The sequence below is a fragment of the Mycteria americana genome, chromosome 2, assembly GCF_035582795.1.
Source record: "Mycteria americana isolate JAX WOST 10 ecotype Jacksonville Zoo and Gardens chromosome 2, USCA_MyAme_1.0, whole genome shotgun sequence".
In the NCBI taxonomy this organism is placed as follows: domain Eukaryota; kingdom Metazoa; phylum Chordata; class Aves; order Ciconiiformes; family Ciconiidae; genus Mycteria; species Mycteria americana.
Window position 1 is genome coordinate 100,287,835 of NC_134366.1, and position 27,171 is coordinate 100,315,005.

The window sequence follows — 27,171 nt, forward strand, 5'->3', positions numbered from 1 at the left end:
CTTAAAAAAAAAAATATTATTTGGGTCATAAAAACATTAAGAACATAGCGTGGTTGCACTTTGATATATTTTTCTGTCTCATTTCTCCTGTATTTTGATACAGGAAACCACCTGGATTACATCCTCAGCACCATTCTTTAATAATAGAACTAATGACAATAATTGTTCTTTTGAAATTAATGGGACACCTTACACAGAAAAACACTCATGCAAAGAATAGACACTGCAGAAACTGAACCAATTATAACAGATATCAGCTTTATTGCATTTTTCCATATAATGCAAGATACTGTGTCTAAAAGGCACTAATATGCATGTTGCTATTATTGCTGGAAATCTGGGTCCCTGTGTCTGCAGTTGTCAAAAGTACTATTGCAGGCAGAAAGAAATTAGTCTTTGGAGGGCTACTGAGAGCAACTAATCTAGGCATAGCATTAAAACATGCTGCTTCCCTAGGCATCTCCTCAAATGATCTGATGGATCATTTGTTACAATTAAAATTTTGATGTGGGATAGCATTTCAGCACCTTACTCCAAAACCCATTTTGCTAGAAGTACCACTAGACCACCAAGGCCTGCCTCTATTTGCTTACAATCTAAATATGAAACAACACAGATACAGATAGTTGAGGTACTGTCATATCACTAAGACAATATTAGCCATCATAACAGCAAACAGAATAACATTTATAGAATAATTATTATTCAGTGTTATCTTAGCATCTTGGACTGGTGCTAAGGGCTTCCTGCCGTTTCTTTTCCTTCGAATGGAGCTCTGTGCTATTACTGCAATTCAGCAGCATTTATGAAGTTCTTCTTGCCCTTAAACCCAAATTGAACATTAGTGTTTTGTAACCTTACCCACTTATATGTTCCAGTATGAAGTGAAGCCAAAGTAGGTTCAAGGGATGAGGGAATCCAGCTCATAAAATGTTAATTATTGCTCCTATAAAAATGTTCATTAACTTGAGTCTAAAATGCCAACAAAAATATGAGTGTCATCTTTGTTGTGAACTTGGAGGTACTGGTTGTCTGCTATGTCCTGCACAAGAAAAGGCATATTTACCAAACAGAAAGCAAAACAGGATTTTACAAGTTATAAAAATTAACAATACATTTCCTGACTTAGGATCACGTATGTGAAAAAAGTAAATCTCAGAATACTGAGAAAACAGTCTTCATCTCTGTTCATCTCCTGAACAAGCCACTGAACAGTCATTGCAGTGGCTGCACACACCACAGAAACTTTCTTCAAACCTGAAGCTCATAATTTCAGAGTAGACCTCTCAGCAGCTGTTGAACAACCAACTCCCAGCTCCCGTTTGTCAGTCTAGTATTGCTCAATTAGCCACCTTTTCCTTGGGTTTCACATTTCCTGTCGGTATTTTCCATGATAACAACAGTGGCATGACCCATGGGACACCAAGACACTCCACTGATTAATCACTCCAACTCCTTTAGTCCATGAATAGCGGAAGAGTTGTAAGACACCAACGTTATAGACCAAGAACAAAACAAGGTGCTTGAGTGTTTAGTTCAACTCGGCCCTGGCAGTAACAGACGAGGAGTCAGACAACCTTCAGGACAAGTTCAGCATCAACTTCACATCCTGTGCATCTGAAATTAGTTGCTGCTTTTCCAATGACTTTAATGAACGCAGAAACAGACCACTAGAAAGACAAAAATAACCAAGTGACTTGACACAGGAGGTTTTTTTTTTTTTCAAGAAAATGGTAAAATGAAAGAAGAAAGGAAGGAATGAAAAAGGAAAGAAATCATGTATAAAAGATATCAAAAAAATCTTCTTAAGTACTAAAAAAGTAAAAAGTTTTATCAGCCAACGTAAACCAGATTTTCAGCATATTCCAGTGAAACATATACACACACAGTTACTATAAGGTGAGAGGAAATAAGCTTCATTCATTATTCCAGGCTGAAAACAGGGTAACAATGGGAAAGATCTGACTCATATCACTTAAAGAAAAAAAGCTTATGATAATCAGCTGTACTAATAATATCCCTACAAAATGCTTTATCTTTCAATAAATGCTGTTGTTTCAAGCAGAGCTCCTGAAAGGGAATTCTAAACCAAGAAGTAGTTTCAAAAATGCTTCTTTCTTATTCAAAAGAGGAAAAATATAATCTTTATAAAGTGGTGCAAAATGTAATTAATACCTGGCTCTTGCTTTTTACTCAGGTTTTTTTTCCCCCCATTTCATTCTGATTCATTTTTAAGAAGACACTGATTTGAAAAAATGAAAAGCATTCTCTCACAACATGCAGAAATAACCTTCATCCTCTTCATGACAGCACCAGACAGAGCTGCTGACACCCTGAATACATCATCTGGTATCAAGACAAATTGCTAGAAGATGTGTTATAGAGAAAACATATATTTATTGCTACTTTGTCATGGCTTGTCTGTTGAGCACATGGAAGCAGTTCTATATCACAAGTTCCTGTTTAAAACCAAAACTGTTTACTGATTTAACTGGTGATGATGTGGTTGCCTCATTTCCTACTGAGTGGGCAGACACATCACTGTTAAATGGTAGCCTTCTTAGCACAGGGAATAGAGGTCTAATAGCCATCATAACTTCTTCTTCCCAAAGAATAATTAACCACTTGCTTGTGCCAGACCAAAGACATATATAGGAAATCTCACTTGCCGTCTGTCAGTCTGATACATTTCATGTGGACTAAATAATGCTTAAAAAAATGGTTATCGGTGTTTGCTTTTGTTTTCCAGGTCACATACTTAGCTTGACAAGTTTCCTTGTGTTTGGTTTTGAATGGAAATACAAGTGTGTACTCTAAGGGTGGAAATACAAGTGTGTACTCTAAGGGTTTATCTGCACAGGTGAACAATCACTCAGAACATGTTCTTCCCTTAATGATGAGACACACTGCAGCTTGAAACATATATGTCTTTATACTTTACCTCCTTTTACAATACTGACTTAATCCTGGAAAGACAAGCCTCATGTTTAGTTACATACACATTCATTTCTAGAGCACTGCAAATGCACACAGTGCTAAGAAAGCAGTCTCAAGAGAAGAGGTTCCTTTCCCAAAGGGCTTTGAAGTCTGATGTGATGAAGAAAGAACAAGGGGAAAAAAAGTCAGTACATTGACTGGATAGTGGCGTTTTTGTACAGGAGTGTCTCATGGTATAGGGAAGGCTTCAGCATGTTCTTCAAAATCAGGCTGGACTCAAGTACTCCAGCATATATAATACTACCTGCTCAAGAAAAACTAGGTCTCATACTCAGTGAAGAAAGAGAAGAACATGTATAATTAGAAAGCAATGAGAGTAGAGTATCTATCAAAGTAGAGATAGAGACTGATGCAGTTACAGATAGTCCGGTTGAGCGAGAAGCAGCAGCTTGGACTAGACAGTGAAGGATGGGGCAGCAGAAAGGGGCAACAGGAAGGAAAGCAGAAGAAAAGAAGGACTAACAAACACCTAGCCTTTAACTGAATGAATGGAGAGGAAGAAAACAGAACATAGTGTGGAAGAAAGGGGTGGCCACAAAGGAAAGCCAGACAGAATACCAGTTTGAGGCTTTGGATGAAAGGATGAATTTCAAAGGTCTTTTTCCCCTATGGGAAAATATCCAACTTAGTATTGGCAATTTATTCTCATGTAAATGATCTCTTTTGAACGAATAATCATTGTTAGTTAGGCATTACAAAATATAATTGTTGAAACATAAAACTTTCAGCCCATTATAGTTATGTGTGTTTTGCCATGATTTTAAATGGGAAACTGAAGGACTAATATGCTGACTGGCTGTGAATTATAATGCCGATTAGACAAAGCAGACAGCTAAACTCAGTTCTATAAACATGACTGCAGGAGAGAATGCATTCTTTGCTAGTGATGGCTGGCGTTAAAGACAAAATTCAGAGAAATACCAGACTGACCCAACTACCACTTACTGTACTCTTTATTGCACAAAGGGAAAATACTTGCAGGTTCTTCAAACCATGAACAAAAGTTAAGTGGATGAACAAATCTGGGACAATTTAGCCAACTAAATCATTAAAACAAATCATCAACTTCACTCCCATCTGCTTGCATTACATAGACTGAAATAAAAAGCGCAACTCTGCCATCCGTTTTTCTCTGGTTCCAAATAAGTCCAGAGAGCCCTATACCAAGTCAGACAAAAACAAATGCATAGTTTTTATAAATAGCTACTGATGTGCATTTAGCACGTTGTGGGCCCTATGAAATGCATTCACAGCAGTACTCATTCAAGTGTTTTAACTACTATAATATCTGGAGTAGCAGTAGTCACATAGTAGGGTTTTGAACTTAGCCTACTGATATAGTCTCAGGAAAAGCCCTGATTATCTGGGCTTTGCAGCTTATGTCAAAAGTACTTGAAGGTTTACACAACATTTTTCCATTACTCTTTTTAAAAAGTGAAAAAAAAATGTGCAAATGTGTCAATACCCCAGACTATGAGGGGCAGAGAAAAGCTAAGTCATTACAGTAAAGTAAAAGAAAGTCATAAGATAAATATTGCAGTGTCATTTTGAGGCAGGACTAATTAACGGGGAAGTTTTGCCACACTCAGGACCTGAGTTACATATGTCTACGAAGAACCTACCTGCTCTTAATTAGGTCAGGGATACCTAACTAGTGCTACATTACACCCTGTAATCCTGTCCCAGTTTGATCCCACGCACTACATCCAGAATCCCCCTGAAAATTAGGATACATGGTCTTTAATGCATAAACAACTCTGAGGACTTGCAGTGCTTACAAAAACTCTCCAAGCTTCTAAAGATGCAGCCAACTGATTGTCTTCCTTTGATCGTCTCAATACAGTTGAAGCAGCTTGTCACTGCCAACATTGTATTTCTGAGATCTTATCTCCTTTTCTTTAGCTAACCATTCCTGGAAGTGGCAAAACCTTTGCATGGTCAGCTTTTTGTGTAAATTTCCAGTCGTACCTGAAGAAGTATGTGTTAGGAAACAGGAGAGATTAATCTGCATTTTTTTTTCCCCCTTTTCTTTTTAGAAAAGCTATTTGCAAACTCTGTACATGAGTAATCTCATTTGTTGCTAAGACTGAGCCTAGGATAGAGCCTCTAACATCTGGAAGTCTGGATAGTAAACAGCTTACAATTTTGACAGCCTTTATTTTTACTCCTTTCTAAATCTGTCACCTTCCAACAAAAGTGAGGAATGTTCCTCTGTGGTTAGGCCAGTCACTATGTTCGTAGCAGGAAGAGCACTGTAACTTAATGTATTTTAGGCAGAGGAAATTTCTCTACAAAATCACATTTCCTTTCCAATCTAACAAAAAAGAACTACTGAAATCAATACCTTCCCTCCCCCCCCCCCCCCCGTTTTTTTTGGGGGGGGAGTATAAAATACCATTTCACTGCTACTGATGCAGAGCCCTGTAGCTGTCTAGAGAAGTTTCTCAAATCACCAGTACTGATAGCTTCTTGGTGACCTTATTACAAGTTTTCCTGTAAAGGAGAACTTGATGAGAACCACAGGGGGCAGAGCTGCAAAGCCCCTGACAGCCCAGTGTCCAAGATCAGTCAAGGGAGCTGCTGTAAAGCACTGCTGTTCCTCACCCCTCCCTACAAACCACAAACTAGGCTGCCATGCTTCGCACTGGAGTGGGGAATTGGACAGGCATAAAAATGACCCAGAAAAAGAGTGTGGTCTTTTAATTTTGTGTGCTCCAGATCAGTTATCCAGTACAGTGCAGCTGAAATACTGAAGCATAGGAGGAAGAACAGGCAACGTTATAAGGTGTGGCAATATCTTAAGCCCTCATCTCTAAGAGTCTGCTGCAGTGGGAAGTGATCTGAGAAATCTAAGATCAAAGCAGTCAGGAGGCATAAAAGGGTCTCAAAAAGGCAGATCAGAGCACTGACATACATTAACGTGGCATCCGAGGGTTAGTCACATAGCAGTCACAAATAGGGACTATACGCTTGGTCAGGAAAACAGGCTTCTCAGAAAAACAGAAGAAAGCCAAGCTGCTTTCTACTTTCATTTCTGGATTACAAATTCTCATTCAAACTTGTCACAAATAATTGTATTACAATAATGAAAAGTCACTTTTTACATAACTTTAGTCGTTCCTAACAAACTCTTCCTGTGGAAGTTGTCCTTGAGGTGAGAGCAGCAAAAACCTACACATACACAGATAAGAAATACAGAAACATTTTTTGCACCCTGAACTGTTTTAATCAAACATTAATATTCTCAATTTAAAAATAAAAGTTTCCTCTATTCATGTAATTTTTTTTTCTGTAATATTTATTACTCTTTTAAATACTCTTTAGTTTTACAATGCTATTTCACTAGCTGTACTTCTGAGATATCCCTATTTTTCAGTTTCCCTTTTATTTTCCTTGTGTAATTTTAGCGTTTGCAGTAGAGTATAAAATGCAATATAAGCACAGGTCACAACAATTTCCATGAAGAAGAATTAAAATTAAATAGAAACACATTTATATATTACATTAAACAAAGACTTCATCACTTATTTGGCAGTGCTTTGTCCTAACCCCAACACTAAAAATGGTAATGTTATCCAGGAGATCAATGGAACAGACCCATAAAAGCAGTTATATGAGATATTCACCAAAAGAGATTAAAACAATTGTGGACTGAAAGCTATAGAGATTTAATCATCAAATATTAAAACGCTCACTAGTAACTGCCCAACTTGCTTGGTAGTGCAATAAAAGTAATTACAGATGAATTTTTTGGTTGCAACGAAAGGAGGCAACACTCTTATTTGTGATTTTGTTTATCATTCAATAATGTTCCACCCGTATCATTAGTAACCAGAAGACAGCTATAGAATACACAGACATATATATTTGATACTCAAAATGTGTCAGCAAAGTTTTGAATAGGCATTATTTTTAAGTGAAGCTTTACTATTTTAGAAAGTTGAAGGGACACAACTCAATGTTCTTGGCCCTTGTATTTGACAATCCAGTTTCTAAGCAGTGAATCTAGACTTGTGATTCTACAGATGTCTGGCAATACCTCAGTCATGACATCCCCAAGCACGAACACTCAGCTAGAAGCATCTCATTGCTGAAATCATAACAACTACCAGAAAATAGGTCAAGATGAAGACGAAAAGTGGATATAACAAGGTCCTATAGCCAGCCTATTTGTCAGGAATAAGCTTAATGCAGGCAAGGACAATCTAGCTACATTGTGAGCTTGCTTTGTCCTTCACATACTTGCTAATTCACTACTGAGCTCCTGTACAGGGAGATCAAAATACCTTCTTACAGGAGGAAACATAGGTGTGGTTGAACTGATGGATCTCTCCAAGGCCTGCTCCCCACAAGCAGCAGAGATGCAAAAAACACCAGAGCTCTCCCAGCTGATATGCACATTCAACTCTGCCTTTCCACTACGGAGGATGAATATGAACATGAGCCAGTCCATGCCAGCCATCCCCAAGGCTTGTTCACTCCCTGGCGCTTTCACAAACATAGCTTTTACTTTTCTGTGAAAGACCGAGTGAGTGATTGAACACCTGCCTTTAGAGTTTCATCTGTTAGATCAATGTCCTAGGTTCAGACTCCAGTGAAGAATGTTATAACAAGGGAAGTGAAATTGATGGAAGCATACAAGTTTGTAAGGGTTTTGCTTAATTAGGACCATATAGTTTTGCAATTTGCAGAATTAAGCTCCAGTTGATTTACAGTCCACCCTATTTTCTTGCATATTTTTTATTTTGGCATGCATTCATTATACCAAAAGACATTTGGACCAACAAGAAAGTGTGTACTTATTACCTACCTGCCTTTTCTTCCTGTAATTCAAACTTTGTCATTACTAAGAATCAGTTTATTTTTCAGATGTTTGCACAATTTATCAATAAAGGAATATTTTTCTTGCATGTCAAATCAGATATTATCCTGACAGCAAATGGTCTACTTTACGCTTAAGCAATCTTCTGAAGGTTTGATATTGCTACTAATGCAAGGCACCAGATCTCACTTAACTATCCTCTGCAGATGTAATTAAGTACTTCCAAATGTTTTGCTTAATTGCATTCCTTAATGTTCTGAGTGATGTTTTGCTCTTTTTCTTCAGTTATGATTTGCATTTATAGCTTCCAGTAATCCCATTTATCACTGCAATTTGGTTAGCTTGAAATGTGCTACATTAATTAGTTCTTTTCAAGTCTTTTAAAAGAAATGTCTGGAGATCATTAATTCTATATGGGCAATTTATTATTGCTTAAGAGAATTACATATTGCAGTCTGTTGCTCTTTTTTATAAACTTCTTTCAGTATTTCCCTGTGTAAAAATTATCTTACATGATCACCTTTCATAAACCCTCCCTAGTGAGTATCGTTGTAATTTTTTATGGTTATAAAAGGCTCCCAAGCATTCAACAGCCAATTCCAAACAAACAGCATTAGGATTTTTTAAATTTTCTTTTTTTTTGTAAACTGTTATTCCAAAATGAGTTTGCAAAGCTGCATATATTATCAGAATAAGCAATTTCCGTTATTTATTAGTATGTAACATGGTAATGATGAAGGTGCACCATGCAAAGAAACACTGGGAGACCAATAATGGAATTTTTCTTTGTACAGTTATTAATCTGGAGAATAAAAGATTGGGTTTTATCTTTCTTGAAATAAAATGAGAATACAAATCTCATCCTCCATTGTCCTTTGGTTCCAGCATTCTGTCCTGGTTTAAGAGTTTACTGCTGCAAAGGCTTGTTCACATGCTTAATTTCAAACGCATCAGTTGCCACGCTAAACTCAGTGCCTTTAAGCATGGGAGTAAGTCTTAATAAGATCACAGTGTTATTCATGAAATGTAGACTCCGGTCCAGGGGAATTTCTGAAGCCTTCTGTTCCCCTCCTGAAGAGAAGATGAGGAGGACTGAGTATCCTAAAAGCCCTAGGAAAAAACCTCATGAATCTATTGACATTCATACTGCTATAATTCAAAAGCAGATCTAGTAAATGGTGGACTAATGCTAATATTAAAGTTGAAAATAAAGGTGATAATTAGATATGACTAGTGTTACCTGTCTAAGGAAGATTAAAAAAGGCATGGCTTTCAACTTACATAGTAAATTCAAGGTGAGGGGAGTTTCAGTCGTTTGGGAAACTGGTACAGCATGAACTCCTACTTCTCATAATAGAAATGGCACCTACCTGTTCCCTTCTAACACGCACCTTTAGACACCCCTGATCATGCTCTGCTACAGTGAATTGACTAGTTTCTCTTCTATTATTCTGCTCCAAAATGAAATATATTTTTCTTTTTTTTTTTTTTTAATATGAAAAGAAACTAATATGGCTAAGTGGCAGTAGATACAGCTTTGTTCTTTTACTTATGTTTGCTAACATAATAACAAAAAAATTGTTGTTCACCTCTAAGTAAGGGAAAGCTGTAAAGGAGAAGCTGTTTAGAAAGAAAATTTCATGGACTCTATTATCAATCCTCTTGGACAATTATTTGAAAAACAATGACATTACCGTATATAAATTACTTCTAGTTAACCACTGGTAAAAGTGATTGTTAAATGAGCCACCAGGGAAAAAAAGTTTCTTTGGAATAAACATTATTATTTGGTTTATTTACTTTAGATTTCACAGCTTAGAAGTAGGGCGACAAAACAAAAATCATTTATTCCTGAAGGATGTTTTGCAAATGGAATTCTAACTGAAAAAAAGAAAACCAAACATTTTCAAAATGAAATTTAGTAGAAATTGCAAGTAATCACTTCCTGTAAAGCAGTCTTATTTTTTGAGGAAAGAGGAATAATATATTATGAAAACAAACATCTGCTGATGAAAAACATCCCTATTAAAAGTATCTTTCAAGTTTAGAAGTTATCTAGAAGCTTACAATCCTTCTTAAATTGAAGTAGTACTGAACATTTCTGAGTACATGTAGATTATGTTTATAATACTGTTGCGTTAAGAGTTACTGTCGCATACAAATAGGAGTCTGAGGAGTGGCTGGGGGGGAACCCTCCCGTTGAGTCACGAGGTTCAGACAGGACCCCCTTGCTTTCTAAACTCCTTCTCAGAGAGGAGTCTAGGTGCGGCTAGGTCCAGTCCTAGTCTCAGACCTGGTCAACGGTTTATTTTCTAAGGACTGTGTGTGTAACCACTTATCAGTTCAGGGCTTTCTCTAAGGCGACAGCATTAATTTTTACACCCCCCCAGTCTGGTCGTGTTGAAGGAACGATCACGGCCAGAGCAGTGAAGAGTACAGTTTATTAGAGCAACAGACACACAGATTCTTTGGATTACCGGTGATAAATTAACTGTCTGCAAAGCACATACAAATGTCAAGAATATGAGTATGAATAACACGGCCGGACACAAACATGTATATAACACGGCCGGACACAACGCGTATATCAAGAATAACATGGCCGGACACAAACATGTATATAACACGGCCGGACACAACGCGTATATCAAAAAAATATGAGTAACACAGCCGGACACAAATGCGTTAAAAGAAAATAATAAAGCGACTCTATAGAGATTTCTAAGTTTCCCGGGGAGGCACTTGGTATAACCAAGTGTTCGACTCTTACCCAAAGGCATCCCGATGCGGGGGGAAGAGAGGCTCAGCCCATTGACTGATCCCAGACGTCAGAGTGGTACACGATGGTGTCTTCCCTAACATTCTCTTTCTCTTAAGCTATTTTATACTATTTTTCACCTTTCAGGTGGAGCTTGAGTGACTCTAGTCATACATACCTTTGTTTAGGATTGGTGTAAAGTTTTCTCGCTTCGCTTTTAAAGGTATAAGCTAGAAAAATTCAGTGCGCAAGCTCAGTGAGGGGTGGTCGCACCTTGGAGGCGGGTAGCTTTTGGGATGGAGGTGTGTTTTGGTATTATAATGATGTTATAATGAGCAAAGTTCACCAAAAGGACAGCATTTTGTCAAAAACGTGGCAGGCTGTTGGCCCAGGGTAGTAAATATGCAGCTTATCAGTTCCATGACACCTTTAAGTTCCCCTATTATTGCAGAGCCTGGCCGCGGCATCTCCACACCGCTCCACCCTCCGGGCAGTGCCTCTTAGAGTCAGCACACCAAGTTCCCCTGGCATTACCCACATCTAAGGTTGCAGGCCTAGGGAACTCCCATGCCATGGATTCCTTACATGTCAGCCGCATTCCACCTGGGAAGCTTCTTCAATGCTGTGCCTTAAGTGTGAATATAAGTTCTAATTTTTAAGTCACCTCGGCCATTATCCCACAAATACAACATCTGAAGCATAATAAATACTGCAAAGAGGAACAGAGGCAGTTAACTCTAGACAAAAATAAACTGTATACAGCAGCAGATTACCTGAAGTACCACATAATTTAATGTAAACTAATTTACCTGTTTCTCAGGATTTTTTTTGTTTAAAGAACAAGCATGCCACTCTTTACAAGTTTGGGGAAAGTGGACGGGGTTTATGAACTATAGAAAGTTTAATAGTTAAGAAAAGAAAAAAAACCCTAACTTTTGAAGATAAATAACAGAAGCCATACTGCATTGACAAACATCTATCGAGCTATATCCATCTCTGATACCGGCCTATAGCAAATGACTATTGAAAAATATAAAACTGGAACAAACGTACTGAATATTTCCCCTAGAATACTCTTTAGCAATGTAAATCTCAAGAGCCGCCTGAAAAAGCACTGGTTTTGTAAGGATGCAAACTCACTTCAAAATTTTCCCTTAAAATGTGTACTACAACATCAACAACCTTCATTATAGTAACCATGATAAAATAGATCTTCACGAAATTAGTAACACAGCCCTATCACTATATAATAGTGAACTGTTAAACAAGGATCAGGTTTGCATCTTTATTCCCATGTAATGATTGCTGTTTGTAAAATGTTAAGATTTTTAGAAGTGATACAGTGTGCTCCTTTTTGAGCAAAAGCAAAAACGTGGTGAAAGGGTGCTATTGTAGCTTTTACTGCTGCTTAAGTCTTATTCTGTTTTTCACACAGAGGAGGGAAGAGGTTGAACAGAACAGTCAAATAGGAAATCCTGTCCTTAACGTTTTTCTTGATCCTGACACTTTCTCTCATTGTAATGTCTGGAAGAAATAACAGGCACAGCGCACAGACACAGGAGTTAATTTGAATTTTGCCAATTTTTACTAATGGCAGTCTGTTGAAGTTTTGCTTGCCAGTTGCTTTTTTGGCGATCAGTTCCTTATAACATGAGAAAGTTTTGGCCAGTTAACCCAAGTTCTTGAATAAAGGGAGGAACAAAGACAGAAAACAAGAGAGAAAAAAAGAAAGAGGACTCAGGAGTGGGGAAACAACTTCATGAAGGCATGATCCACATTCTAAACAGTGATCAAGATTTAGCCAGTGGGGATTTATATGATTGAAGATAACAAGAGGATCTGTTTCTTTGATCCTGACTAGTCAAAGATGCCATATTGGACTGGGATAGCAGAGGCCCCATCATCTTCCTCCCCTCTTCCTGCAACCTAGGATCAGCTAAGTAAAAGACAGGTGAATGACACTCTGGAAGTCTCTCTACCAGCTGTACCTTGGTCCTCACCACCTACTCACATCTCCAACTTAAACCGGGCAAGAGAGGTGAGCACTGAACACTAGCTATGCTGAGGATTCATAAATAATGCAGTGCAGGATTGTAGTTTTAACCGTCTGAATGAGATTAAATATAAATCTCAGATAAAGCTCTTACCCAGGCTAAAAATTTTCCAGTGAAGTTCATTTCCAGCACAAGATATCCAGTCTGTTATGTTCCAATCCCAATGCTCTCTTGGTTAGCAAACACAATCACCACACAATAAAATAGCCCTGTGGGGTTTGTTCATCTTCCTGAGCTAATTAATAAGAAAATCAGTAAGTGCTTACCAACTTTAAGAATCTCGACCTCTTTCTTCCCCTGGATAGGCAACGGGACTATATCATACCTTTTCTGGATCAGAGGGAGACATTCTGAGTCATCTGGGTTTTGCAATATGGGAAGTGTTGTCGCATTATGACACAATTTAAAGATGCAATATGCAGATTATACAGTTTGGGATATGATGGATATCCTGGCTTTCACTTTAGCTGGTTTTAAAGAAAAACTAATTTTTTTCAGGCACCAATTATTAAAATAGCAATGTGAATAACAGATTTCACTACGATCTACACATGGCTATTCAGATAACAGCCCAAATTCTGGATTACAAAGAAAACTGTCTCCACAAACTTGTTCATATCTCATTGGCTTTATAAAGAAGAAATTCCCCTGAAATATTTAACTGGAAGACTTCAGAAGTAAGCCTAGAATTGGATGATCACCAGGAAAAGACTATGTCAGAGAATGTGACTAGGAAAGAAAAGTGGTCTTTCTGTAAGAAACAGAGCAAAGGATGAAGGAATTAATCAAATATCAGAGTATGATGAAACAATAATTTAACAGAGTGCCTGGCCCTACTCCCCAGTCTTCTCTTACTCATAAAAGTAGAAACTTGGTTAGATTAGGACAGACTTATTTAGTTCTTACCTTGCTTTTCCTTTGCAGGTTATTACTGTCTGTAACATACTGCCCTTGTAGGTACCTCTTGTCTTCTTCCTGTGAGATACAGACAGAAGAAGCAGGCTAGGCAACAATAGGATATTCCAATTACTACTCTCTATACACAGTATCTAGTAATAACAGAATATTATTATGCCTTCTTTATATCTATTTTAAGAATAGATAAGATCAGCATCTCTGCAGAGGGTTTCCAAGCAGGTAGCTTTTTTTCAGAGTAAAGAACTTCATGACCTCCTGGGGTCCTTTCCAGACCTAAACTTTTATGATCAGCCCTTTGAAGAATTACAGATTGTGCCTCACTCAGACTGGAATATTCTCTCATCACTTGGACAATGCTTGGGTAATGGCTTAGGTTATGGCTACCTTTTAATATTAATATAGCCAGCACTCTTCTTGACCTTTGGATAGTTTGCCATTATCCTGTCTGACATGAGAAACAGTTTTACATCCTTCTGCCTCATCAGTATGCCATTACCATTTGAAATTTCTCATAGAAAATTAACAGAAATTAAAGGAAAGAAAATCATCAACATATATTTTGCTGTGATTTACAATTACCATTGCAATACTTATGTGTTTTAATGGCAACACAGGACATTGAGGTAATATAAATCCTTCCAGTCAAGAAAATTATTAATTACTAGTGATTCTGGCATATGCATTTTATCCAAGTAAAAGATTAAAGGGTTTACATTCACGTTACCAGCTAATCTTGATTCTTTTTTATGCTTAAAGCTGTACCTATGCAACTGCAACTGTCAGTATTTATCAACTACAACCTCCAGTAAAAGTTTTACATGCACACATACTTCATAAACCACCTCCAATAGCTTCCAGACTACCACTGATCCACAGGCTGGAAAAGTTTGCTTCTTTTCATTAACTGTAGAAAAATGTATATATCCTTATTTGAGCAACTAAATTCTTTGACTGAAAATAAACACTGTAAATGCTGTCCTAAATGTCCATATGGTTTTAAGAATACAAGCAATAGAGTATCTGACTTAAAATGCAGATACTCTGTGTGGATTTTCGATAGCAGATTTCCTGAACCTATCTCCCAGCACCATAACAGGTCAATACTTCAATTCAGACTTAAAAAAATTAGAAATACTCACTGTTCAGCAGTGATGATTTTCCATCTAAATATATCTTAATACTACTATTTAGCTTGTGAAAAAAATGCTGCAGTATTACAAAGAAATGATGCAAATTGTTGTGCATCATTCCATTACTGTATAACACAGTTCAATATTTTAACCAGTCACTTACAACACTGATTCTTTTTAAATAAACACCTGCATTAGTTCCTCAAAAGACTAGAAATGTTTTGACCCAGATTACTGCTTTAAGTTCCTTTCCTCAGAAGATAACACAAGAACTATCTTTTCTCATCTATTTACATACTCAGACAAGACAAGGTTGAAAAGATAAGTATTGTGGAAAGATTATATGATTTTTTTCTTCAGTCTTTCTGGTATTCAGAGTAGTCATCAGCTGAGAAGGCTTTGTCAACTGCAGCAGTACCAAGTTAAGTCTCAGGCACTGTAAATGCACTGGGCACACCTGAAAGTCACCTTCAGCTTGAAATCCCTTTCAGTTTGTTAGTTCAGTTCAAGAAGCCATAATTATTTAAATAATCTTTTTTTCAGTACACTTTTTTTAACATACCTATTAGCACAGAAAATAATCATTTAGATATTTTATAGCAATTTAACTATACTGAACTTCTGCCTTCTTAGATATAGGAATGATGATAATACAGATCTCCATACTGTCTAAGATGCAAATGCTACCATTAGCACTTCTCTCATCTTCCTACCAAGTGACAAGGAATGTTGAATAATCTATAAATTTCAGCCTTGTGCTTTTGAACTTACACTAAGAGAGGACAGAAAGATAGCATATAGATAATATATAAACTATGTATATGTATGCAAATGGATCTTTTTTTTCAGGAACATGAGAAAAGTAGAGGAATTTGAGGGTCTACTTAATGTGTCAGAGACTGAAATACTTTGTTTAGGAGATGCTTTGTTAGTTTGATTGTAAGCGATACAGTCTAGATGTTTGGAAAATTAATGAGTTAGGATATCAATAATTTTAGCAGATCAGATTAATATACTTATTATTAATGGCCAAGAAATCCTCACAAAGTCCTTAAAATAGATAGTCCATTGAGGGTAATTTTGATTAAGATATTAGAATTCTGGAAATTTCAAAAAACTTTAAGAAATTTAAATCTGTGTCATATTACTTTTCTCTCCTCTATCTGGACTCCCTCAAACTTTTTTCCATAAAACCTCATCTTTCCTGGTTACACTCTGTAACAATTATAATCTCCTCACTCATATTCACTAATATTTTTTGTGTGATACTCCATCTCTTTCTGTAGCAGTCTATTTCTGCAATAAGCTCTTTGGGGAAAACTGTCTGTGTTTATACACCACCTTAAAAAAGGGGAACTCATTCTTTGCTTGCCCCTTTAGGAACTGCTGTGAAATATAAGATTATTAAACTGACAGATTTTTCAAAGTGAAATCAGCAGTAAGTAATCGTAACTAAATGTGTCAGTTTTTAGCAGCCTTCTTGCAAGACTGATGACATTTTTATCTATTTAATTACTGATGCAACATAAACCATAAGTCATTCATCTGCAAACAAGGAAGTCAGGCTACACTTACAAACAGCAGAATTCGTCGTTTCCTGGAAATCTGTAATTCTGAAGAGAACCTGGAGATTATAGCAGCAGGCAAGCCACTGAACACAGAGTCAAGTGCAGTACTCTGGGAAACAAGGTTAATGACATATACAACCAAGACAGTGGGTAAGAGCAAGACCATATGTGGGACCAGCACTCAAATGCTGTGAATAGGTTCCCCACTACAAAGAAAATGTTGCAAAAGAGGAAATGTAGGCTAAATTGAATTACTTAAGGACCTCACTTTATATGGCAGGAAAAAACCTCTAACCTTAAAGATGACTAGAAAATTACATTTCACAGGGGAATCTTGGGTACTAAAGTGCTCCTAACTGTGTCAGAGAAGCATCTGGCAGTCTCAAACAGAAGAATTAAAACAAAACAAAAAAATTATATACACTTTATAAAACCACATGTGATTAACTATTAGAACAATCTACCAAAGGAAGATGAAAATGAAGATGTGAGATATGTTCTAGCCTAAATACAGGTAACTTCCTTTCAGGCACAATATACTGGATTCAATATGTGAATACCGAGTAAATCTCAGCTATTTCCTATTTATATGGAGTGTCATACTAGATTAGTGGCATCCAAGTTTTCCAGCAAAGTCAGAAACATAACTTGGTTAGTGGCATGAAGGGATGCACAGTGACCATTTTCATATGATCAGGTCCACGGGAGCCCAAGGGTCAGTTACCTGTCTGGCTGGGTGCCAGACTGACCGCACCAACCAAACGCAGTAAGGAGAGTACATGCTAAAAATGTGAGACTTATTGCACTTCCACGAGAGGATGCATGCACCTGTGAGCTGCCCCACTCCACAGTTACTTCAGCCACTCGACAACACACCAGAAACCACAGGCAGCCCTGCAACGGCGGTCAGGAGAAGACTGCTGCCACCCAGGCCTCTGGACTGACCCTGCTCAAGAGATATTCAAGAGGGAGGGTGCTTGGGAGAAGCCCATGAGCTGAATTAATTGCTTGATGAGAAGACGACACTCCTAAATCCTTGAACTACACAACTAGATGGCCTTATGTCATATATTCAGCCAGATCCAGACAGCATTTTTCCCTAAATTTTATTTTAACTTCAAGCATACTCTCATATAAATTAACTGTTAATGACTGAAAATTTCTGACCTCCCTTGTGTTTATTTAGTCACAACGTGAGACTTGATGGCCTCTTGAGAGGTAAGTACCTATAAGCAGTAACAAGTACATACAGATGCCAGGGGTGGCTCTTGTCCAGTTCCACAGATGATAAATCTGGAGTATAGATTCCATAATGTGACAGACAAATTTATTGGGAATAACATGCAGGTAGAACAGTATCACCTTGGTGATCTTCCAGAAAACTCCCTCTGGTCAGCCATTGGGTGGACAGAATCATATGTATCATCCTCAGTAAATGCTAAACAAAAGCATTTACTTTTAGTAATTTAATTTTAGCATTTACTTTACAAAAGCATTTTTTCCAACCTATATGATTCTGTGATTCTGTAGACATGGTGTAGTGATGGTTTTTGGCAGTGTTAGGTTTATGGTTGGACTCGATGATCTTAAAGGTCTTTTCCAACCTATATGATTCTGTGATTCTGTAGACATGGTGTAGTGATGGTTTTTGGCAGTGTTAGGTTTATGGTTGGACTCGATGATCTTAAAGGTCTTTTCCAACCTATATGATTCTGTGATTCTGTAAAAGGCCAGAGCCTGTGCAGTGCTGTTGGAGCCTGAACGTGTACAACAGAAGTCCTGGAGTTGAGTGCTGACAAAGCTAAAAAGACAACGACAACAACAAAAATGCTACTTTGCTCATTTAGTTGTTTTGTTTTGTCATGTTTGCATGGGTCCACAGAATAACCTGTTTTCTTGCAAATTCATGTTAACAAAATAAGTGAAAAAAATGTATGTAACCATTAAAATCCATTCAGAAATAGTATCAAACAAGAAAAAAAAGACTTCTTTATTTGGGAATCAGTGATTTTCCCAACAGCAAAACACACAGATGGGACACAACATTTAATTATGGTGCCAAGCTAAATAGATCTAGTACTGGACAATCATCTCATGTCTTCAAAAAGAGTTATATAGGCATTTCAAAATTGCAGCTGTAATCCAGCCTTGTTCCAGAAGGCTTCTTAAAAATTTCTGCTTCATAAGACCTATATCTTTTTCTGAGACATTAGAAGAACTAGCCTTAAGTCTCAAAAAATATTTTACTTCACAGAAATGTAATAATGTTTGAATAATACTTTTTATTACAGTCACACCTTATATTACTTTAAGATATTTCAAGATAAAAGTTGGATGAGAAATTCAATTACTCACAACATTTCACATCTTGTTTTGCAACATCTACAGATTTTTCAGCACTGTGGAATAAAGAGCTGCTTCTTAAAGTTAAATTATGAAGATACATTCTTATATTGTGTCATCTTTGCTTTATTAATGTCATAGGCTCACCAGAGAAAGTTAAAACTGTTACGGATTAATGGCATAGTATTCAATAAACATGTCTGTTATAAGAGATCAGATGATGCATTCACACCTTGAAAGCAGCAATGAATCCTTTCATTTTCCAATAATTAAAGATTAAACAGCTACCAAAATCTGTGCATCATTTTCAGAATTATAATCTTAAGATATATGCAAAGGGAACGTGGCACAAAAGTAAGAAGGTCATTTACACAGTTGTTCAACAAGGAGTGGTTCTTTTAGGAACTGTTGCAGTGGTGAACACATGAAACTACAATAACCCATAGAATCATTTAGGTTGGAAAAGAACCTTAAGAGTCCAACCGTTAACCTAACACTGCCAAGTGCACCACTAAGCCATGTCCCTAAGTGCTACACCTAGACATCTTTTAAATACCTCCAGGCATGGTGACTCCACCACTTCCCTGGGCAGCTGGTTCCAATGCTTGACAACCCTTTCAGTGAAGAAATTTTTCCTTATATCCAATCTAAACCTCCCCTGGTGCAACTTGAGGCTATTTCCTCTTGTCCTGTCACTTGTTACTTGGGAGAAGAGACCAACACCAACCTCTCTACAGCCTCCTTTCAGGCAGTTGTAGAGAGCAATAAGGTCTCCCCTCAGACTCTGCTTCTCCAGGCTAAACAACCCCAGTTCCCTCAGCCACTCCTCATAAGACTTCTGCTCCAGACCCTTCACCAGCTTCGTTGCCCTTCTTTGGACACACTTCAGCACCTCAATGTCTTTCTTGTAGTGAGGGGCCCAAAACTGAACACAGTATTTGAGATGCAGCCTCACCAGTGCCGAGGACAGGGGGACAATCACTTCCCTAGTCCTGCTGGCCATACTATTTCTGATACAAGCCAGGATGCTGTTGGCCTTCTTAGCCACCTGGACACACTGCTGGCTCATATTCAGTTGGCTATCGACCAATACCCCCAAGTCCTTTTCCTCCAGGCAGCTTTCCAGCCACTCTTCCCCAAGCCTGTAGCGTTGTATGGGGTTGCTGTGACCCAAGTGCAGGACCTTGCACTTGGCCTTGTTAAACCTCATACAATTGGTCCCAGCCCATCGATCCAGCCTGTCCAGATCCCTCTGCAGAGCCTTCTTACCCTCAAGCAGATCAACACTCCTGCCCAGCTTGGTGTCATCTGCAAACTTACTGAGGGTGCACTCGGTCCCCTTGTCCAGATCATTGATAAAGATATTAAACAGAACTGGCCCTAACACAGAGCCCTGGGGAACACCGCTTGTGACCAGCCACCAACTGGAGTAAACTCCATTCACCACAAGTCTTTGGGCCCGGCCGTCCAGCCAGTTCTTTACCCAGCAAAGAGTACACCCGTCCAAGCCATGAGCAGCCAGTTTCTCCAGGAGAATGCTGCGGGAAACGGTGTCAAAGACTTTACTAAAGTGTAGGCAGGCCACATGCACAGCCTTTCCCTCATCCACTAAACAGGTCACCTTGTCCCAGAAGATCAGGTTAGTCAAGCAGGACCTGCCTTTCCTAAACCCATGCTGACAGGGCCTGATCACCTGGTTGTCCTGTACGTGCCACGTGATGGCACTCAGGATGATCTGCTCCATAACCTTCCCCGGCACTGAGGTCAGCTGACACGCCTGTAGTTCCCTGGGCCCTCCTTTTGGCCCTTCTTGTAAATGGGTGTCACATTTCTAACTTCCAGTCAACTGGGACCTCCCTGGTTAGCCAGGACTGCTGATAAACGATGGAAAGTTGCTTGGTGAGCACTTCTGCCAGTTCCTTCAGTACCCTGGGGTGGATCCCATCTGGCCCCATAGACTTGTGTGTGTCTAAGTGGTGTAGCAGGTTGCTAACCACTTCCCGCTGGATTATGGGGGCTCCATTCTGCTGGCTGTCCCTGTCTTCCAGCTCAGGGGCTGGGTACCCCAAGAGCAACTGGTCTTATTATTAAAGACCGAGGCAAAGAAGGCATTAAGTACCTCAGCCTTTTCCTCAGCCTTTGTCACTGTGTTTCCCCCCGCATCCAATAAAGGATGGAGATTCTCCTCAGCCCTCCTTTTGTTGCTAATGTATTTATAGAGACATTTTTTATTGTCTCTTACAGCAGTAGCCAGATTAAGCTCTAGCTGGGCTTTGGCCCTTCTAATTTTCTCCCTGCATAGCCTCACGACATCCTTGTAGTCCTCCTGAGTTGCCTGCCCCTCCTTCCAAAGGTCATAAACTCTTTTTTCCTGAGTTCCAGCCAAAGCTCAGCCAGGCTGGTCTTCTTCCCCACCGGCTCATCTTTCTGCACATACAGACAGCCTAGTCCTGCACCTTTAAGATTTCCTTCTTGAAGATTGTCCAGCTTTCCTGGACTCCTTTGCCCCTCAGGACTGCCTCCCAAGGGACCCTCTCAATCAGGCTTCTAAACAGGCCGAAGTCTGCCCTCCACAAGGCCAAGGTAGCAGTTCTGCTAATCTACCCTCCTTACTTCTCCAAGAATTGAAAAACTCTATCATTTTATAATCACTGTGCCCAAGACAGACTCCAGCCAGCACATCACCCACAAGTCCTTCTCTGTTCACAAACAACAGGTCCAGCGGGGCACCTTCCCTAGTTGGCTCACTCACCAGCTGTGTCAGGAAGTTATCTGCCACACACTCCAGGAACCTCCTAGACTGTTTCCTCTCTGCTGTATTGTATTTCCAGCAGACATCTGGCAGATTGAAGTCCCCCACAAGAACAAGGGCTAGCGATCGTGAAGCTTCTCCCAGCTGCTTATAGAATAGTTCATCTGCCTCTTCATCCTGGTTGGGTGGTCTCTAATAGACTCCCACCGTGATATCTGCCTTGTTGGCCTTCCTCTTGATTCTTACCCATAAACACTCAACCCTATCATCATCACCACCATTGTCAAACTCTAGACAGTCAAAACACTCCCTAACATATAGGGCTACCCCACCGCCTCTCCTTCCTTGCCTATCCCTTCTGAAGAGTTTATAGCCATCCATTGCAGCACTCTAGTTGAATGAGTCATGCCACCATGTTTCTGTGATGGCAAGTATATCATAGTTTTCCTGCTGCACAACAGCTTCCAGCTCCTCCTGTTTGTTTGCCCATGTTGCGTGCATTGGTGTAGAAGCACTTCAGTTGGGCTATTGATCCCACCACCTTTTTTGGGGAAGAAGCCCTAATTCCTATGTGACCTTTCCCAGGAGCTTCTGTGGTTTCTAACACATCAATAACCCTTGCATCTTTGCTACTGCATGGATCTTCATCCCCTGCCTCCACTGAGATGGCAGACCAAAGGACCTCGCTAGCACACTGTCCCTCAAAGATTGGTGTGCCGCCCTCAGGCTTATCCCTAGTGACCCTGTTTGTATTCCTTTCCCCCTTCAAATCTAGTTTAAAGCTCTTTCAATGAGCCCTGCTAACTCCTGTGCAAAGATCCTTTTCTCTCTTTGAGACAGGTGTACCCCATCTGTCACCAGCAGACGTGGTGTTGTGTAGACCAACCCATGATCAAAAAAACAAAAATTCTGCTGGTGACACCAGGCTCAGAGCCAGGTATTGATCTGCTGGTTCTTCCTGTTCCGTTCCTCATCATTCCCTGCAACTGGAAGAATAGAGGAGAACATGCACCCACAAATACGATTTCCCCTGGTTATTGCTCACAAAGACTTTTGTAGCTATTTGAGAATCACTAAGCTGGATCATTACTGTGATACTGTCTCAAGGTTTGACCTAAAACTTTCAAGTGGGCAAACTTAAAAGAGGGCATGTGCCTGGGGGGTGGGTATAAGGAGTGAAATGGTGTTTCATATCTGGACATCTGCCTTGTGAAACATATTGTGTTTGAATATGGATGTGCAAAAAAGTGGAAAAAGAGTGTTGGTAAGTAAAGAGCCTACAAGCACATAAGCAAATAAACTGCAGGATCCAATGGCTGAGCCCAGGCACATTCAGACCAGAAGCAAGACTAACGTTTTAAATTAAGTAATTAATTTTTTATTTCTAAGTAATCTTTTAGGTTACCGTTGGGGTGAATTCCTTATGCTTTTTAAAATATTTTCTAGAAAATATAACCAGAGTTACAGGTTAGACATAAGAATATATGGGTGAGAGACCACAATACCAGCCTGTATGATTCAAAGGGCCCTTCTGGCCCTGAATGTAATGAGTTTGTAAAAAGTGTGTATTTTGCTTCACCAAACAGTAATACCCAAAATATTTGTGTTGAAAACACACTAAAAATACAATCAGGCTGTAGTTTTCAGCCACAAAAGAATTCATTTAAGTAAGTAGAGTGTGCGCATTTGAAATGCTGACATAACAGTAAGTACGGTCTAACAGGTGCTGCTATAATTAACAGCACATTCTGAATGAAAGATGACATAATTTGGAGTGGTCTTACCTCCCATTGCAATTTTCACAGATTTCAGGCATCTAAAATAACCATTTTGGTTAAAATTGCACAATGTTCTGATTTTAATTTACTGGTAAGTATACTCACAGGGCTGTGCTCTTTATCCAGCTCATGCATTGACATTTGACTGTATTACTGAGTTTTACACACATTGCTTCCCTTCTAATAAGCTGATCCTCAACTTGATGGGGGAAGGGAAATGAGGAAAGAAAGCTGTGTTACGCTTACAAATGATATATGATATTTAAATCTTGGTTGTATACTAAATGATTTTAAAATATGTACAGTTTAGATATTCTGGTTTGATTTTTTAACCTAGTGTTATTACTCTGCTCTCACTACATTTCTTTTTACTAAAGTGAGAGGGGAGCGGTGCAAATATGTCTATAAGCATGTGCATAGACTATCAGAAAGTCAGTTAAAATCTATCAGTATTTGAGTATACCTGGCCAGCACGTAGGAGAAGAAGCAAAAGGCAACATAAGGAGTAAAACCAGTTTCCTCTTACTGCTTCACAGGGATTTGATGAAATTGACTTTTCCCAATAATAGGGCAAAGACATCAAATAGTAGTGTCAGAATATAAATGCTCAAGGGACTCAAAGGAACAAAACATACTTGGGCTCAAAAGAAAAGGTACTACTTGTTATTTAACCACAGGACTAGCTGCCTACAGAAAAAAAGGTGTTTTCAGAAGAGACTGAAAGACTTGGAGGAAAAAATGTGAAGTAGATAAAACTGCAAGAGCTTGAGAAGACTCCATGGCCTACAGAGTGGTCAAGCATGATATGCTTTCTCAGCAGAAATACATATGTAAGTATTCTGTTCTTGTAGTTCTGGAGTTCCTGCCCTCGTCCCCTCGTCCCCTCCCAGCCCCAAAATAGTGTTGGAATTTCAAACATTTCTAAAGTCTACATTTGAATTCATATCCCAAACCCAGACATAAACCATGCCATAAATTTTGACATAAACCAAACCCAGACTGCCCATCAGATACTGAGACTTTTGGAACCAGTATTAGTCATAGGACATAAGTGTTTGCATCACAACGTTTCTAGTAGTGGGAAAGGTGCGACACAGTGGACCTACAGATTAAGAGGATGCCTACAAATACAAAGCTAGAGACAGTATTTGAATTCTGCTCCAACACAGATAACTTGGGCATTCATGCAGCAGCTTAAAATAAAAACACCAGAAGCTTGTGAAGGGTCCTGCAGGGCAAAGCTTTCCCAGCATTAAAGAAAAAAAAAATCTAGTAAGCTTTAATAATGTATAATGAAATGTGAAATTTGTACAAAATGTGTCTTGCTACTGAGCTACAAATCACTAGGAGAGACGATTAAGCTCCAAATGTTGTGTTAAGATCAAGTTTCTGTGTTAAGACTAAATCTACTGAAAGATTCATTTTAGTACCTTTTTCTGTATTAAAGGAACCTTCTTTGTCCACAGTCAGCTCTAGAGAAGATAATAATACCATTTCTTCCTACTACCATTTTGATACAAATATATTATTCTGTGTGGTAACTCTAGGTTTGCATACAGAGGTCCATGATGGATGCTGCAATGCATTCTGCTCTTCTTATTTTCACCTACTGCTTTAAAAACTGGGATTAATATATTCTGATATCCCATCTCTTCACAATCACTGTAAGCAGTAGAATCTGGAGTATAAGACAAATTTCACCTTTTTATTTTCCAAACCTTTCAAAATTACACCTTACAAAATGGGAAAAGGGAATTCCAGACAGTATGCAAACAGGCCCAGTGGTGGTAGTATTAACAGCTAAACATCAAGGAAGCAAAGCCTTGCACTGATTTAATTCAAAGTTACTCTTTTTACTTCAATAGATTTACTCCAGTATGACTAAGACAGAGTCTGTCCCTAACAAAAGCTTATCAGGTTTGATAGTCATAACCTTTAATGAGCACCCTTATCATTCTCATTTAGTAGCCATGCTTTATCATTCCTTTCTTGCTTTCATTGTTATTTGAATTTAATAGTAAGTTCCAGCAACTGTCAACAATATATTTCTTCTAGATGCTTTTAGAGTGCTAGTTTATGGTAAAGTTTATGACCAATAGCCAATTATACTGAGTAACAAGCTAGTTACTCTGCTGAGATAATGATTACAGACTGCAATTGTTATTACAGGTAGTGAAATAACAGTGGCCTTAACCATTGCATGACAGTTTTCAGTATATTTCACTAGGTACACCATTGTTCTTCCACCTTCCACTAGCTCACTCAACTAAAAATCCATGCTCTAAGGCCCTTACAGTTATTATGATTTTTTTAATAATATCAAATACCCCTCATGTCAAAGAATGGTCATGGCAACATACATATGATAATGTCTAAATTCCATGTGCAATGACCAGTTTGATCTTGAGACTGGTAATGCTCTCCCTCTGCAGTGCCAGACCAAAGTAGGCACCCAATGGGAGGCAGACAGGGAGGGAATATGAGAGGGAGGGAGGGAGGGAGGGAGGGCCCATGGACTCAGCTCTCCGTTGATATTACTGCCTTCTAGCCAAGAGCAACAGTAATTGGGTGAGCTTCCTTCTCTGCACACTTTTGGTCTAAAACTAAGTACGTCGCTCTAAATCAAAGGCGGATTAGCTTACCTAGCTTTGAACTGAAACAGCAGAGGAGCAGCACCCATCCACAGGCAGCGTTAAGTGTTGGTACAGGACTATAAGCAGCACCACCCCTCAACCCCTCAGCTCAGACAGGAGATGGCTTTCGCAACCTCTTTTTTCTGTGTCACTGGAAGCCCTGTGAGACTCAGGGACATAATAGAGAAGTCACGGTGACCTGGGCCTCTAAGCATGTTTACCTGGGCAAATGGACAGTGGTTCCCAGCACTGGCATGGGCTCCAGGCACAGCCTGACCTTTCCCTACAGTCATCTCTGCACAATTGATTGGTGAGGAAACTGTTGTGTCCCACCAGTTTGACTACTGCGCTGATGTATAATCTGGAACAAGAGCAGTAAAAAAACCCCAGAAAACTAAAACACATTATTTCAATAAACAACATTTGCTTGGGTTTATGATGTCTTTCTTTCTGTGATATTTATTTGTCCACAACCAAGAAACAGCATGTGGATCGTTTTTATCCCAATGGGATACATACCCATATGTTACCAGAACTATTAGGCTGAATTATATAATTGGAAAATATAGACATGCTCTATGGCAAGCTACCCTTCCTCAGGCAACCTCCTACGGCTAAAGCTTGTTAGTTCTTGTCAGTTAGCTTTGGAAAGATACTTCCTCCCAGCCTTTCCCTTTCTTTTATCTTCAACTATAACCAAACTACTAGTTACTTAACCATGACCAAACTACTAATATTACATTATTACTGTATTAATTATTACATTATTACATTGTTAATGTAATAATTATTACATTATTACATTATTACATAATAAGCTGACTTTCTCCAGTTCAGATCTGATTTTGATGTGTTCAAAAAGAATACTATTACCGACATTTTAAATTCAGTTAGTAGCTGAAGATATTTAAATGGTTTTAGAAGGAAACAGAAGTTTTCAGCACATTTTAAGCACTTTCTCAGCCTACATGTAGGCAAAAGAAAGACCAGAAGGAAAGTAAGAGCAAAACTGAATATTCACAACTCATCAAAACCCAGAACACAAGACCAAAGTTTAGGTGATTAAATGCTAATTAGACAATTAAAATCATTTTAAATATAAACAACAGATTGCATTACGGGGAGCGGCTAGGAAGATTTTGGCTCATCAGCAGTTCCAGAGCTACGACTGGAAAACAAAAAACCCACAGGCAGTAATTGCTGGGATAGAAACAATTCTGCAAAGAATCTGAGAAAGAGGACAAAGAAGGGCAGGAAATGCTCCATTCTGCGGTTTTTCTCCCAGTCTCAGTGCTTTTAAACCCTGGAGTTAGCAGCTGCCTCCCAGTGACTCTCTCGCACCTCGTGAGGGCACCAGGAAGGTGGCCTTGTTCCCCACATCTTAAGATAGGGGGTGGGAGAGGGGAGAGGAGCACACT

General features: G+C 38.9%; 1 long non-coding RNA gene across 1 annotated transcript in view; it reads right to left on the reverse strand.

Moving 5' to 3' along the window:
• Nucleotides 1-255: 255 nt before the first annotated feature.
• LOC142405925 (uncharacterized) overlaps nt 256-27,171 on the reverse strand; it is a 45,489-nt gene continuing 18,573 nt past the window's right edge. The window contains exon 3 of the long non-coding RNA XR_012774387.1: nt 256-1,670. This is a non-coding gene — a long non-coding RNA (uncharacterized LOC142405925). The remainder of the gene's footprint in view (nt 1,671-27,171) is intronic.